At 40.3% G+C, this 14,335-nt stretch overlaps 1 protein-coding gene across 1 annotated transcript in view; it reads right to left on the reverse strand.

Annotated features, from left to right (window-relative positions):
- LOC126983994 (RING finger protein nhl-1-like) overlaps window positions 1-13,586 on the reverse strand; it is a 47,764-nt gene extending 34,178 nt beyond the window's left edge. Inside the window, exons 1-2 of the mRNA XM_050837295.1 lie at window positions 13,470-13,586; window positions 12,389-12,787 (exon numbers count right to left, since the gene is read on the reverse strand). The gene's annotated coding sequence lies outside the window, so the exon portion shown is untranslated. The remainder of the gene's footprint in view (window positions 1-12,388; window positions 12,788-13,469) is intronic.
- Between the last annotated feature and the right edge of the window lie 749 nt (window positions 13,587-14,335).

Genomic DNA, 14,335 nt, shown 5'->3' on the forward strand with positions numbered 1-14,335 from the left:
TCTCTCTCTCTCTCTCTCTCTTTTACGGACTAACAAAGCACCTCCATTCCTTCTCTATTGTGTTCTTTGTTGTTGCCGTTTTATCATCTTCCTCTGTTGAATCTCATTATTATTATTATTATTATTATTATTATTATTATTATTATTATTATTATTATTATTATTACTATTATTACTATTCTTGCGAGTGTTTATTTCAAGTGTCTTTCTTTCTGTTGTCCGATATCTCGACCTTCATTGTAGAGTAGAGTAAAAAGGTATATTAAGGGTATTTGAAGAGTCTTAAAGTGTACTCGAAATTTCCCAATCGTGCTCCTTCTGCGTGTTTTCCGTGTGTGTGTGTGTGTGTGTGTGTGTGTGTGTGTGTGTTTTGTTTTATTGTCGTATTTATGTTTATTTATCTACGTTTTTTCAGGTTTATATATATTTTTTTACTTCGAAGTGTTTATTTTTTTATGGGGTTTCAGGTTTAGTGGATTTATCTTCATTATCTTATTTATTTACTTATTCGTTTTGTATGTCAAGCTCTATCAGTTTGTATTCCGAATTCTCTCCTATCAGACATCACGAACCTGTTTGCATCTTCTGAACAGGTTTTCGTCTTCGCAAGATCTCACATTCTTCACCTCCAGTTTCTTTCTTCTTGGCCTATTTGCGCCTTACTAATATTAAAAGGGAAAATCAATATATAAGATGCACCCATGACACCATCTAAGTAATTCATAGCTCGCAAGGATTTAGCATGTTGTTATTATTGGCATTTTAAAGGAAGTATAGCTTATATATAGGACGGGAAAGCTTGTAATATGGGCGTAGTAGGTGTAATCAAGAATATACAAATACACTAGAATACCCTTCCTTATGACATTGGGGTATTGAGGAGCATTCTAAGTCTGATGTCTTATGTCCATTTAAATAGCCTCTTATCCTTGGTTCCCTTTAATCTAGGTAACGGGGTTTAGCATGTTTATAGCCTGAGACGGGAAAGATTGTAATATGGGCGTAAGTGCAATTGAAAGTATACGCACTATTGAATACCCTCCCTTATGGCATCGGGGTTTCTGGGTGCAATCTAATGTCCGGCGTCTCCATTTATAGATCGTCACATCCATCCGTCCCTTTAATCATGTCTAGATATCCTCAGGTGGGGCGGGGCTGGGCAGGTGAGGGGGTGAGGCCACTAACACCAAGGTAGGGAGGTTGGGGCAGGTGCAAGAGGTGTGAAAGACAGGTGGGAGGGACGAAGGAAACCAGCATCCACGTGAATAAACTCCAGGACATTGACCCGGCCCTTCCGTACCTCACTGCCCCCGCCCTCCCCTCCAGCCCATAGCTCACTAAACGTATCAGGTGGTGTCCGTCACAGAAGCGGGACCAGTAGCAGCTTCCCAGGCCCATAGTTACGTGGTCCTCCGTCTGGCCGCGAGGCTGTACAGGTTCACCTTGAAATTTTGCTCAGGGGGAAAGTAGCGGGTGTGTGCTTGGCCTGCGAATTTTGTGTTGGGGTCTGATTAATATTGCGTTTTGGCGTATAACAGGGAGAGATAAGAAGGTTTAGGGAATAGAGAGCAACATATATTCATGATTTTGTGTTGAGCCTGATTTATATTGCGTTTTGGCGTATAAGAAGGAGAGAAGAGAAGGTTTAGGGAATAGACCAAAATATATTCATGATTTTGTGTTGAGCCTGATTAATATTGCGTTTTGGCGTATAAGAGGGAGAGATAAGAAGGTTAGGGAATAGAGAGCAACATATATTCATGATTTTGTGTTGGAGCCTTCGTCAGATAGTGTTTCGGGGTGTGAGAAGGATAGATGTTGGGTTTTAGGAAGTACAGAGCAACATGTGTATAGGATTTTGTGTAAGGGCTTCATCAGATAGTGTTTCGGGGTGTGCGAGGGAAGAATATTAGGATTTAGGAATAGAGGACAACATAAATACATGGTTTTGTGTTTGGCCTTTGTTTCAGATCGCGTGTTAGGGTGGGGCAAGGAGAGATATTGGACTTTAGGATATACAGAAAACCTTATATAGAGGATTTCAGGTTTTGGGATAGGATTTAGGGAAATTTATTAAGACTTCCGATATTGTCTTCTGCTCTTTCTTATTCAGTTTCCTTTTATAATTATGACCAGTGTTTGCCGGTTATTGTTTGTTTTCTTTTCTGTTTCTGCCCTTGAGCTCCTTCCTTTACTGTCAAAACAAAAGAGCGAGGTGAAAAGAGGTGGCGATGGTTGCTGAGCTGACGGTCGGTAGTTTTCTTCGTTTCCTTTCCCTCTATTTTCTCTTTTCATCCAAAATTTCTGAATTGTTCTTTTTGTTTCCTCAATATATTTATCGTCAAACAAGTACTCGTATTCCCAAATGATGTCGTCTTCTTCTTCTATATATATGTTCGCTGCAGCCTTACACATACTTATCTTTCCTCTGTGGTGGTGTGCGTCGTGATTGCGGTACGATAACTACTCCTGTTGCACGCCGCGTCGGGCCCAATGAGAGTGCCAGTTGTTTCGGCGGCATTGTCCTCGCTGGGAGATTGGCGGCGCTGAGGCGGAACGCGATGGCAACACTGGGATGGCTTCGGAGAGCGCTCGGGCGTTCACTAAAGAGACGAATTTCCCCGTTATTATGCCTTGATCGCTTCCGCAGATATGAGATGGAGATGTGACGGAGTAATTTGTGTTGTGTATTGGTTCAGTTATTATTATTTTTTTTTTTCAAGAGCAGTAGTAAGATGATCTGTTAGTCTGATGGGAATGCTGTGATGGGTTCGGAGAGCGTTGAGGTCTGAGTTGAGTCCCTTCTTGATCACTTCCGCAGAAATGAGATTGAGATGTGATGATGAAGAGCTTTGTGTTGTGTATTTGTTGAGTCATTATATTTCTCAAGGGCAGTACAATGATGGTCTATTGGTCTGATGACATTACTATGATGCTTACGAAGATCAATCAGGCTACATGCATCGTTAATTCCATGTGTACGAGAATCAGTCAGTAGGGCATTAGATAACCACCTAAAAATATCGTATTGCTATGTATTAGTGGTGCCAAAACCTTTCTCAGGCTACATGCATCGTTAACCCGGTAGCAGCGACGGGCCAAATTTGCGCCATGATATAAACCCCCCAAAATAGATGATGCATAATCTGATCACAAATGCTTTGATATATATATTATGAAATGGTTTGTGTGAGGGATGATTTTTTTTCTCATTTTTCTCGCTTAGAGGGACCATTAAGAAACATGATCCCCGCAGCTACTGGGTTAATTCCGTCAGTAGAGCATTATTAAACGACCTTAAAATATTGTGTTGTTATGTATCGGCGGTGCCAAAACCCTTCCACGCTGGCTCCCCTTTGGCATCCGGGTGAACATGGAATACGTGAATGAGTGGTAATTGAAGGAAGGAACAAGATAACAGGAAACAAGAGAGTGAGGAATAGAGAAAGATTGGAACAAGGGAAACACACACACCTCTTTCCCGGTATTTGGTATGCTGGAAATTAAAGTCATGCTCTCGTTTTTATTTCTTATCTCAGTTTTATTATCTATAAGGCATATGTGTTCCTTTACCTTAGTCTTAGTGCTTGTGGTAGATTTTCTCATTTAAGTTTTGTGAAAAGAAGTTATTAATCACTACGAATGCCCCCTTGCCGCCCCTCCATCACCCCTTTCATCCTCACCGCCCCCCACGGTCCAGCGATGGCAAATTGTCGTACTCTGAACATAGCATTTTTAGCATTTTCATTCCAAAAACTCTCGTACCTTTACAAATAACGGTCGAAAATTAAAGTTATCGTTGAAAATGTTAAATAGTGATGGTTTTCTTTCATTTTCGCAATAGTTATATGTCAGAAACTACGAAAAGGCGATGTGATGAGTACGATAATTTGGCAACGCTGCCCCCACCCCACCCTCAGATCTTTCCACTCCCATTGCTGTATACTGCATTCGTACAAACGTGGAGGCGTCACAATGACAAATGCATGTAAGCAAAGAAATAGGACGCCCGTCACGCCCTGCTTTCCTTGACACTCCAAGCGATTTACAGTTTCACACCCTCGCGCGTCGCTCAAGTCCTTATTCCTAAAACGTCTCGGGCTCCATGACGACTGTTCCCCAAGGCCACGTAGAAGATTAACGGGTTTTCATGAGTGATTTTCCCGTTCTAGATGCAGAAGTCGGGTAAAACCTTCACCAGTATCACAACACAGTCCATGAAAATCTCAACAACTTCCAGGACTAGAGGCTTTTAAAACGGGCGTATTCTGAGGTGCCGTTTAAATGAATTCGGGTTTTGCAAGCGCTTTACAGTTCCACACCCAGATCTTGTTTCACACCCTCGCGCTTCGCTCAGTTCTTCCCTCGCGCGTAGAATCGGCGCAAAAAAATTATAACCGCGCCACGCCAGAGGTTCTCGGGGTATCGGCCTCCTCTGACGAGTGTTTTCCAAGGTCACAGAGAAGATTAACGAGTTCAAGATGCAGAATTCATGTAAATCCTTCACTATAGCATCACAAAACAGTCCATGAAATCCCAGCGACTTCCACGAGAGGCTTTTCAAACGGGCGTATTCTGAGTTACCGATTCGTTTAAAAGAATTCGAGTTTTGCAAGCGCTTTACAGTTCCACACCCAGATCTTGTTTCACACCCTCGCGCTTCGCTCAGTTCTTCCCTCGCGCGTAGAATCGGCGCAAAAAACTCATAACCGCGCCACGCCAGAGGTTCTCGGGGTATCGGCCTCCTCTGACGACAGTTTTCCAAGGTCACAGAGAAGATTAACGAGTTCAAGATGCAGAAGTCGTGTAAATCCTTCACTAGCATCACAAAACAGTCCATGAAAATCCCAGTAACTAACACGAGAGGCTTTCCAACAAGGGTATATTCTGAAGTGCCAATATGTTTAAAAGAATAAGGGTTTTGCAAGCGCTTTACAGTTCCACCCCAGATCTTGTTTTACGCCCTCACGCTTCGCTCAATTCTTGCTTCCCGCGTAGCATCAGCGCGAAAACCCCATAACCGCGCGACGCAAAAGGTTCCCAGGGTCAGCGGGGTCTTGGGCGCTCAGCGGGGGGTGAAAGGAGAGAGTGGAAGGTTTGGTAAGCGTGTTAGGTTAGGCCAAGGAAGGGGGAGCTGTAGCCTAGACTGCCCGACGCTCCTCATCACACCTGCCACCTGCCCCACGTCACTCTCACTTTCCTTCATTCCTTCTCACTTTCATTCACCCCTTTTCACTTTCCTTCATCCCTTGTCACTTACATTCATCCAATTTTACTTTCCTACATCCCTGCTCACTTTCCTTCATCCCCTTTCACTTTCCTTCAATTCTTCTCACTTACATTCACCCCTCCTCACTTTCCTCCATTCCTTTTCACTTTCCTTCATCCCTTCTCACTTTCATTCATCCCTTCTCACTTTCATTCATCCCTTCTCACTTTCCTTCATTCCTTTTCACTTTCCTTCATCCCTTCTCACTTTCCTTCATCCCTTCTCACTTTCCTTCATCCCTTCTCACTTTCATTCATCCCTTCTCACTTTCATTCATCCCTTCTCACTTTCCTTCATTCCTTTTCACTTTTCTGCATCCCTTCTCACTTTCCTTCACTCCTTCAGCTGTTTTCACCTTCATTGGAATCCCTCGTGGATACGTGTAGGTATTGCAAGTTACTCGACTTTCTCTTGTTTTTTTGTTTTGTATTGTTTAAAAATTACGTGCATTATAAGATGTCAATGCGTTAGATAGCTTTTTAGGAGTCATGAAGATTGCATTTATTTTGTTTTTATCATGTATCAGTTGAGTAATGTGTGGATTGAAACGTTCTCTTTGTTGCTGTTATCTTTGTTATCATTATTAGTTAAGTATTAGTGTTAGTATTAGTGTCAGTATTAGTATTAGTATCGGTGGCTTTTTTCCTATTTTTTTTCTTTTTGTTTTTGCCCTTGAGCTGCTTTACTGTAAAAAAAATAGTATCAGTAGTAGTAGTAGCAGTAGTAGTAGTAGTAGTAGTAGTAGTAGTAGTAGTAGTAGTAGTAGTAGCCCAAACAAACAAACAAAAAAGTCCCATTATGGAAAAGTACCCCCAACGTAATCATAGCAGAAAACGATGTAAGGAAAACGGTGCCAGGGTTGCGTCACCGTTTACCGTTAATGACTTTATGGGAGGGGGATCTTTTTTATTTTATTTTTTAGAGGGTTACTGAATGGCTGGCTGATTGAGGGGGTGGGAGGTGGGGGAGGCGGGCGTGGGTGGGTGGGGGGGGGGGGGTACGCGCGTGACCAGCCGATTAATCTGTGTTTTAGTACGGACAAAAATTTAATGTTATGGCGTAAGACAAGAGAGAGAAATAATGTCGTGTGTTATGACATAGATAAAGAGAGCAACAAGGTAATGGTGCAAGGAGAGGTGAATGTTATGTGTGTGTGTGTGTGTGTGTGTGTGTGTGTGTGTGTGTGTGTGTGTTATGAGGCACAGGAAGAGTAGGTTATATACAGGTAAAGGTTATGTTTGGGGTATACTTTAAACCTACGCGTGGCCTCAGTGTTCATCTCCGTCTCACTAGCCCTGTGGAATGACTGTATGGACTATGAGTAATGTAGTTTGATCTTGTGTGGCGCAGTGTAGAGAGACTTATCGTTGTATAGTGCTATGGAATAATTGTTTTGGGGTATAAGGATGAATTTGTTGCGTGTGTGTGTGTGTGTGTGTGTGTGTTGGGGTTACAGTAATACCTCTCTTCTGGTCTCAAGCTCATATTTCTTTTGTTCAGAGCAGCGTCTAGTAAGCTTTTTTATTGTTGTTTTTAATTTTATACCCTTGAGCTGCCTCCCTTAACGTAAAAAATAAGTGATGATATAGATTTAGTCACTCAGTATAATGTAGTGTGGTGATTTAAGAACATAATAACGTAAGGAGTCTGCAAAGGGCCAATCTAGTTCAACCTAACATCTATCCTCCTTATCATCTATTTATTTAACCTTTCTCTTGTTGGCGTTTGTCGTATTTGCATTCACCCCACAACTGCCAAGCCTGCTCCACTCGTCCACTGCTATTTGTGAACCAGTTCTTGACCAGGGCTTTATTAGATCTCCGGTATATGAAAGTTCAATCATTGCTGCTGGTTTTACCTTCACAAGAACACGATCGTCACCTCTGCTAAAGCTCTTCGTCCACTTACAAACTGATATCTAGTCTTCATTATAATTTTTGGCTTATCCGACCAGCCTACTTTATTTGCATTCACCCCCAAATCAGACGTAATCATCTGTTCTCTACCTTGCACATTATCATCCTAACAAACAGTCCTTCTCTTCGTCCCCTTATAAAATTAAATCGTCTCCACGCACGCTTCGCCTTATCAGACCAATATACCTTATTTACTTTCAATCCTAAATCTGACTAATTCACCTACTCTCTATACCTACTAGCTTATCCTCCTGACAAAACAATCCTTCGTCCACTTCTAAAATTAAATCAAATCTCCACACACGCTTTGCCTTATCAGACTAATCTACCTTATTTACTTTCAACCCTAAAGCTGACTAATTCACCTACTCTATACCTACTAGCTTATCCTCCTGACAAAACAATCCTTCGTTCATTTCTAAAGTTAAATCAAATCTCCACACACGCTTTCCCTTATCAGACTAATCTACCTTATATTTACTTTCAACCCTAAACTTGACTACTTCATTGGCACCCTACCTACCAGCTTATCCTCCTGACAAAACAATCCTTCGTCCACTTCTAAAGTTAAATCAAATCTTCACACACGCCTCGCCTTATCAGACCAATCTATGTACTGTCAACCGCTTCATCTACACTCTATACTTACCAACTGAGACTCCTGACAAAACAGTTCCTCCTAATTATACGCTCATAAATACGTAACACAGTGTAAACTTGTATACTTATTTTGGCATTTAGATTTTACGAACTAACTAAACATTCACCTTATTGTCATATATATAATGTATTGAATGCAGTGTCGAGTGTAGTGAAGTGTAGTTTGGTGTAGTATAAGTTGAGGAGAGAGAGAGAGAGAGAGAGAGAGAGAGAGAGAGAGAGACGCACACACACTTGTTCAAACATTGCGACACTTTCTCCCTCTCCCTCTTCCCCTCTCCCCCCCCCCTTTTCTCCCTCTCCCCTCCCCTCCCCCCCACCCACCCCACACCTGTCCCACTGGCGCCAGGTAGAATCAAGGTCCTCTTCTCACCTTTCTCCCGACGCAGCATCCCTCGTAACCCCATTGTGCCGTTGTCGTAGTCTCTTAGATTCCACTACAAGGAGGATCGGAATCTACAGCGACGTGATAAAGGGAGTTGAATAGCGTGGTCTCTCTCTCTCTCTCTCTCTCTCTCTCTCTCTCTCTCTCTCTCTCTCTCTCTCTCTCTCGTGACTGATTTCCTTCTCCTTCCTCTCCTTTCCGTTCAGTAGTGCACAAGGTTATGGATTTTATTGGGTTATTTTTCACCCTAGCAAGGCGTCATATAATGTTTCAAAGATTATTATTATTATTATTATTATTATTATTATTATTATTATTATTATTATTATTATTATTATTATTATTATTATTATTATTATTATTCAGCTTGTCTCTGCAGCCTGTCTATCAAGTGCGTATGCTTAGAATCAACGTTTGGGAATAATATGATGTCTGTTTGTTGGTTTATTTATTTTATTTATCGGATTATTTGCTTATTTGATTATTTACTTCTCCTTCTCACAAGAACTGAAACTAACTCTAATGACCTGTTAGTGCTCGAAACTCTTTCTTGTTTAATCTCTGGAATCTATATTGCTTTGTCTTCTTCATCTTCTTCTTTTGACCTGTTCCACTTTGTATCGGTTCTTAGGTCCTCCTTCTCAACACTTCTATACTTCACACCATGCACTTAGTTATTTCACAGTGCACACTTATACACTTCACCCTGAACTGATGTATTTTTCTGCCTCTTTGAGATATGCAGGGCAGCTGAAGAACTTACAAATGTCACCCATAAAAAAAAGTTTTCTATAATATTCGGCGTTGCCTAAATTTAAGGAAAGACTAAGCTATAGACAAGGAGTACAAGGGACTTTAATATTCGAACCTTTTCAATCTGCACAGGTACTGACAACGCTATCATAACTATACGTGCATAATCGTATAGGTATGATAGGTTGTACATATTGTTTATAATAATGGTCAGAAGGGAATTGGCAATAGTGGTTAGTCAAGTACCATAAGTTATTAAAGGGTGAAATGGGTTCGACGCAGTGGGTTCTGCGTGTTAGTAAAAGTTGAGAAGGGAGGCGCCCGATGCCCACACGGTTTAGTTATCCACTGACCACCATAAGTGATAAATACACCGCTCTCGCTGCTCGCGTCACCACACCATCCACGCCCCGTCTTCATCATACTATACACCCAGCAGTATAGTCTGAGTCGCCGGCCAGCACACCAGCAGCCCACTAACTTAAGTATATATCTTACTAGGAGGCCTCTTTATTTTGTGTATACTGGACAGGGTGGCCAGCTGCGGCATACTGGTGAGTCGCCACCTATGTTTTTTTCTATTATACTTGTCTACCTGTAACACGGCTCCCTCAGGGGTATACAGTTACGACAAACGCCCGTCTGTTAGTATTGGTCAACTTAAGCTATATCCTCGTGCTGGGCGAGACCATAACACCGTGGGCTAACTAAACCAATCCGCCGTAAGACTTTTTGACTCGACCCAGGTTATTGATGTCAAAGTTAATACCGTTTCCTATCGATATATCCTGAGTCTATTAGTATTGGTCAACTTACGCTATATCCTCGTGCTGGGCGAGACCATAACACCGTGGGCTAACTAAATCAATCCGCCGTAAGACTTTTCGACTCGACCCAGGTTATTGATGTCAAAGTTAATATCGTTTCCTATCGATATTTCCTGACATACATATTTGCTGGGATTGATAATGATTGAAGTTACTGATATTCCGTTACTCACCATTTCCTAGCGATATACTTTAACATAGATACTTGCTGTTAACTAGGTTGATTATAATTGAAGTTACTGATACCCGGGCTATTCGTCACCATTTCCTTGCAAGACTTCCTGTCATAGATACTTATTGCTCACTGGGTTGGTAATGATTAAAGATACTGATATCCCCACTGATCACCATTTTTTAACGATATACTTATAGTGGTTGAGATATTTCCTGTTAACTGGGTTGGATATCGTTAAACCCTGATAATGATTAAGTTACTGATATCTCATGGCTCACCATACCCCGTTTATATTTCCTGACATAGATATTTGCTGTTAACTGGGTTGGATATCATTTAAACGTGGAAATGGCTTAGGTTGTTGATATCCTATTACTCACCATTTCTTGACTATACTTCCTGACATAGATATTTGCTGTTAACTGGGTTGGATATCGTGTAAACTTGATAATGTCTTAGGTTTCTGATACCCTATTGGTCACTATTTTCTGGCTATACCTCCTGGCGTAGATAATTGCTGTTAACTGGGTAGGATATCGTTTAAACTTGATAACGAAATAGATTTATAATACCCAATTGGTCACTATTTTCTGGCTATACCTCCTGGCGTAGATAATTGCTGTTAACTGGGTTGGATATCGTTTAAACTTGATAAAGAAATAGATTTATAATACCCAATTGGTCGTTATTTCCTTTCTGACATAAATGCTGTTAACTGGGTTGGATATCATTTAAACTTGATAACGAAATAGATTTATAATACCCCAATTGGTCATTATTTCCTTTCTGACATAAATGCTGTTAACTGGGTTGGATATCGTGTAAACCTGGTAATGGCTAAATTTACGGATAGCCACTTAGTCATTATTTCTAGGCGATATTTCCTGGTATAAATTCTCCCTTTTTTTGACGTTGGGTATCCCTTGTACATGATGCTCAATTTAGGTTGCTGATATCATGTTAGTCACCAATTTTCCTAATAATTCTTGGATCAAATCATTGCAGCTCATTAGGCAAGTTAAGTGGTCATTACGTTATTAGTTTCCAGAGTTAACCTTGATATTTCTTTGTGTTTGCTACCGTGCGTTACCTTGCATCTGCTTATCTAACATAAAAACCTCAGCCATTAAAAAGATTTGTTGATGATAATGCTGATAATGTTTGGCTATTTTTATGTGCGCGTGAACCTTTTGACCCAAGTGTATAAGTAACAAGGCCAAAAGGAGTTAATCGGGTTCTCATGAATGTTCTTTTTCACGTTTACGATACAGAAGCTTTTATCAGATTACCACCAGGGCCATAAACTACCCATGGAAATGCTAGCAACTCTTACGAAAGGCTTGTCAAATGAGTGTACTTGGGCACCTAAATGAACCACTATAGGGCCGTACAGTACCAATGGAGATGCCCACAACTCCCACGAAAGCCTTGTCTTATGAGTGTACTTGTGGACCAGAATGAACCACTATAGGGCCGTACAGTAACCAAAGGAGATTCCCACAAACCCCACACAAGCCTTGTCAAATGTCTGTTGGCCACTTGGGCGAGGAAGAACTCCTCACCACATCGACATTCACAGCTAGGAAATGCCTGTGTGTATGTATGGTGAATGTGCGTCACAGGAAGTTTTATATTTGAGAAAATGTGACTCGGGTGTGTGAGGAGGAAAAAAGTAACGTAGAGTAAGATTAGGGTATTAAAAGTGTATTGGGATTCGGAAATGAAATGCCGCTAAAGATACAGAGGATAAAAGTCACGTTGAGGACGCAGATAGTTAGTCACTACGGAAATGCTAAAGGTATGGTTACGGAAATTAAAAGTATATCGAATTACAGAGAGAAAAAGTAAGGTTACACAATTTGAAAGTAAGATTGCGGAAAAATAACGTAAGACCACGTAAATTAAAAAGAAAAGTTGCTGAAAATAACATAAGCTTACGGGAATTAGAAGACCATATATTAGGTTAAGGAAATAATGAAGAAATAAACTTATCTGTATTAAAGGTGATACGGAAATACGTTTTTTGTTTTTGTTTTGTTTGTTTGTTTACTACCCTTGCTGTTTCCGTTACCGTAAAAAAAAAAGTTATAAACTGATTACTTTTCCTGGCCACTCCTTCTGTTTAGTTTTGCAGGAGCAGCAACTAGCAGACTTTTTTTTTCTTTGTATATTGCCCTTGAGCTCTTTCCTTTACCGTCCAAAAATAAATAAATAAATAACTATGCCATAAAAAGTGTTTGTCCACGAAAGTCATTTATCACGGCAGCCACTATAAAAAATAATTCGACAAAGAGGCCCCCTTAAGAGAGCCTACCGGCGTTACAGGCAGCACCTAAAAAAAGATAGATAAATAAATAAATAATAATAATAAATAAATAAATAATAATAAATTCTTAGTCTTACCTGTTATCAGCGAGAGAGTGCCAATACAGGTGGGTCAGGTGTGTGTGGCTTGGCTCTTCTCACGGAGGCGACGATCAGATAACAAACTTGAGACGAGGAAATGCACAGACAAACATTAAGTCGGGTGGATGTAGTCTGTAGTTTTTTTTTTTGTTTTTTTTTGTTTTGTCCTTACCTCAATTTTTTTTTCTTTTTTGTCTTTTATCTTTGTCTCAGCTAATTTTTTGCTTTCACTTCAATTTTAGTCTTTGATTTTGCAGATTTTGTTCTTATTTTATTTCCTTTCTTTTTGGAGTTTTTTCTTTCTTTTATTTTATGTCTATTGTTTTTCAGTTTTTGTTTTCACTTTAATTTTTGTTTCTTTGCAGTTTTTGTCTTTACCGCTCACCGACGTATCACCTGTAAATATATAGGTATGTAGATATTTTTTCTTCTGTTCAGCGACGATTGCCGATAAAAATGTTAAATAATGAAGTTTTAAGTAATTTGGTGTAATTTTCCTGCCGTTTCAACGAAGGATTATCTGAGAAATTTTATATAACGGTTTCCTCCCTTCTCCTTTGTTGTTTACTTGCAATAATAAACTATCAATCAATCAATGGTTCCATATGCATTTCTTTTACCCTTATTTTCCAATGGATCAGCAAGAGAGCATGTAGAGCAAAAGATAAAGGGGTTGCTTTAATAAATCCGCCACTGCATCCACTTTTTTTATATTTCCGCAATTTATCATTCTTATTTTTATATTCTAGTTCGTTTTTTTCATATTTTGATATTTCAGTAACATTTTCTTTTACTTTGTCGCGTTTCAGTGATTTTTTCTTTCTTCATATTATTTTGATATTCCAGGAACTATTTCCTTTCCTTCTTTTATCTCTTATGTTTCACTATTTTTTCTTCTTTCTTACTATTATCTTGATGTTTAAGTAATGTTCTCTTTTCCTTTTATATTTGCTTCAGTATTTTTTTTCATTGCTGTTATGTTGGTGTTCCACTGTAACATCAACACTATTTAACGTGGCTGAGAGTTATTCCAGCGATGTTTCCAAGCACACACTTCGAAGCCCCAAGCCGCCCTTACCACGTCTTGAAGCGGCGGAGGCGAACACGGAAGAAACGACGTACGGAGGGTCAGCCAGCGAGCCAGTAGGTGGGGCCCCGTAGCCGCTATCTTATCTGTGTGTTATGATAAGCGTACGTAATTGCAGGGCTGGTGGAGGCTAGATCGCTGACGTAATGTAGGCGTTGTATAAAGGGACTGTGAGGTGCATTGTGTAGTATATGTGTTGGTGTTGTTAATGTGTTGCTGGTGGTGGTGGGTCTTTTGTAGTAGTAGTAGTAGTAGTAGTAGTAGTAGTCTAGTACGTAATGACATCTAAGGGGTACAATTAATCTAATATCATGTCATGTAAAAAAAAAGTCGTATGGCTCCTCTATGCATTGATTTCATGCTTGAATCTTAAAGTAAAATACAGCAATAAAACTTTATCAAATACTAATGATTTTCTAGGCATCAGCACTTGGGGAGTCGCAGACTATGGATCTTTCTTTACCATCATGATCGTAAAAAAAAGGTTAAAGGTAAATTTGAGAGCATATGCTATAGCTGCGCATGGCGGCAGTGCTCATCTCCGCCCCATCGTCCCTTTAAGCATATGGGGGCAGGAACCCATCACCTCGGGTCACAGGGCTAATGTGATATATCGGGGTTACCACAGTTTACCTTCCCCAGGTTTTCCCAGGTACGCATTTATCCCTCTCGAAAGGAAGGATGGACAGCAGGGAGGACTGCATACCGACTGCTTGGGCCTGGATTCGAACCCAGGCCCTCAGAGTAGTAGATAAGGACCCTAACCACTGCACCGAGGAGATATAGGGTTACACATCCATGGGACTAAAATTATATTGTTACCCTTTAAATCCTTCAGAGAAAATCATATAGAGTAG

This window comes from Eriocheir sinensis, chromosome 55 (genome assembly GCF_024679095.1).
Source record: "Eriocheir sinensis breed Jianghai 21 chromosome 55, ASM2467909v1, whole genome shotgun sequence".
In the NCBI taxonomy this organism is placed as follows: Eukaryota; Metazoa; Arthropoda; class Malacostraca; order Decapoda; family Varunidae; genus Eriocheir; species Eriocheir sinensis.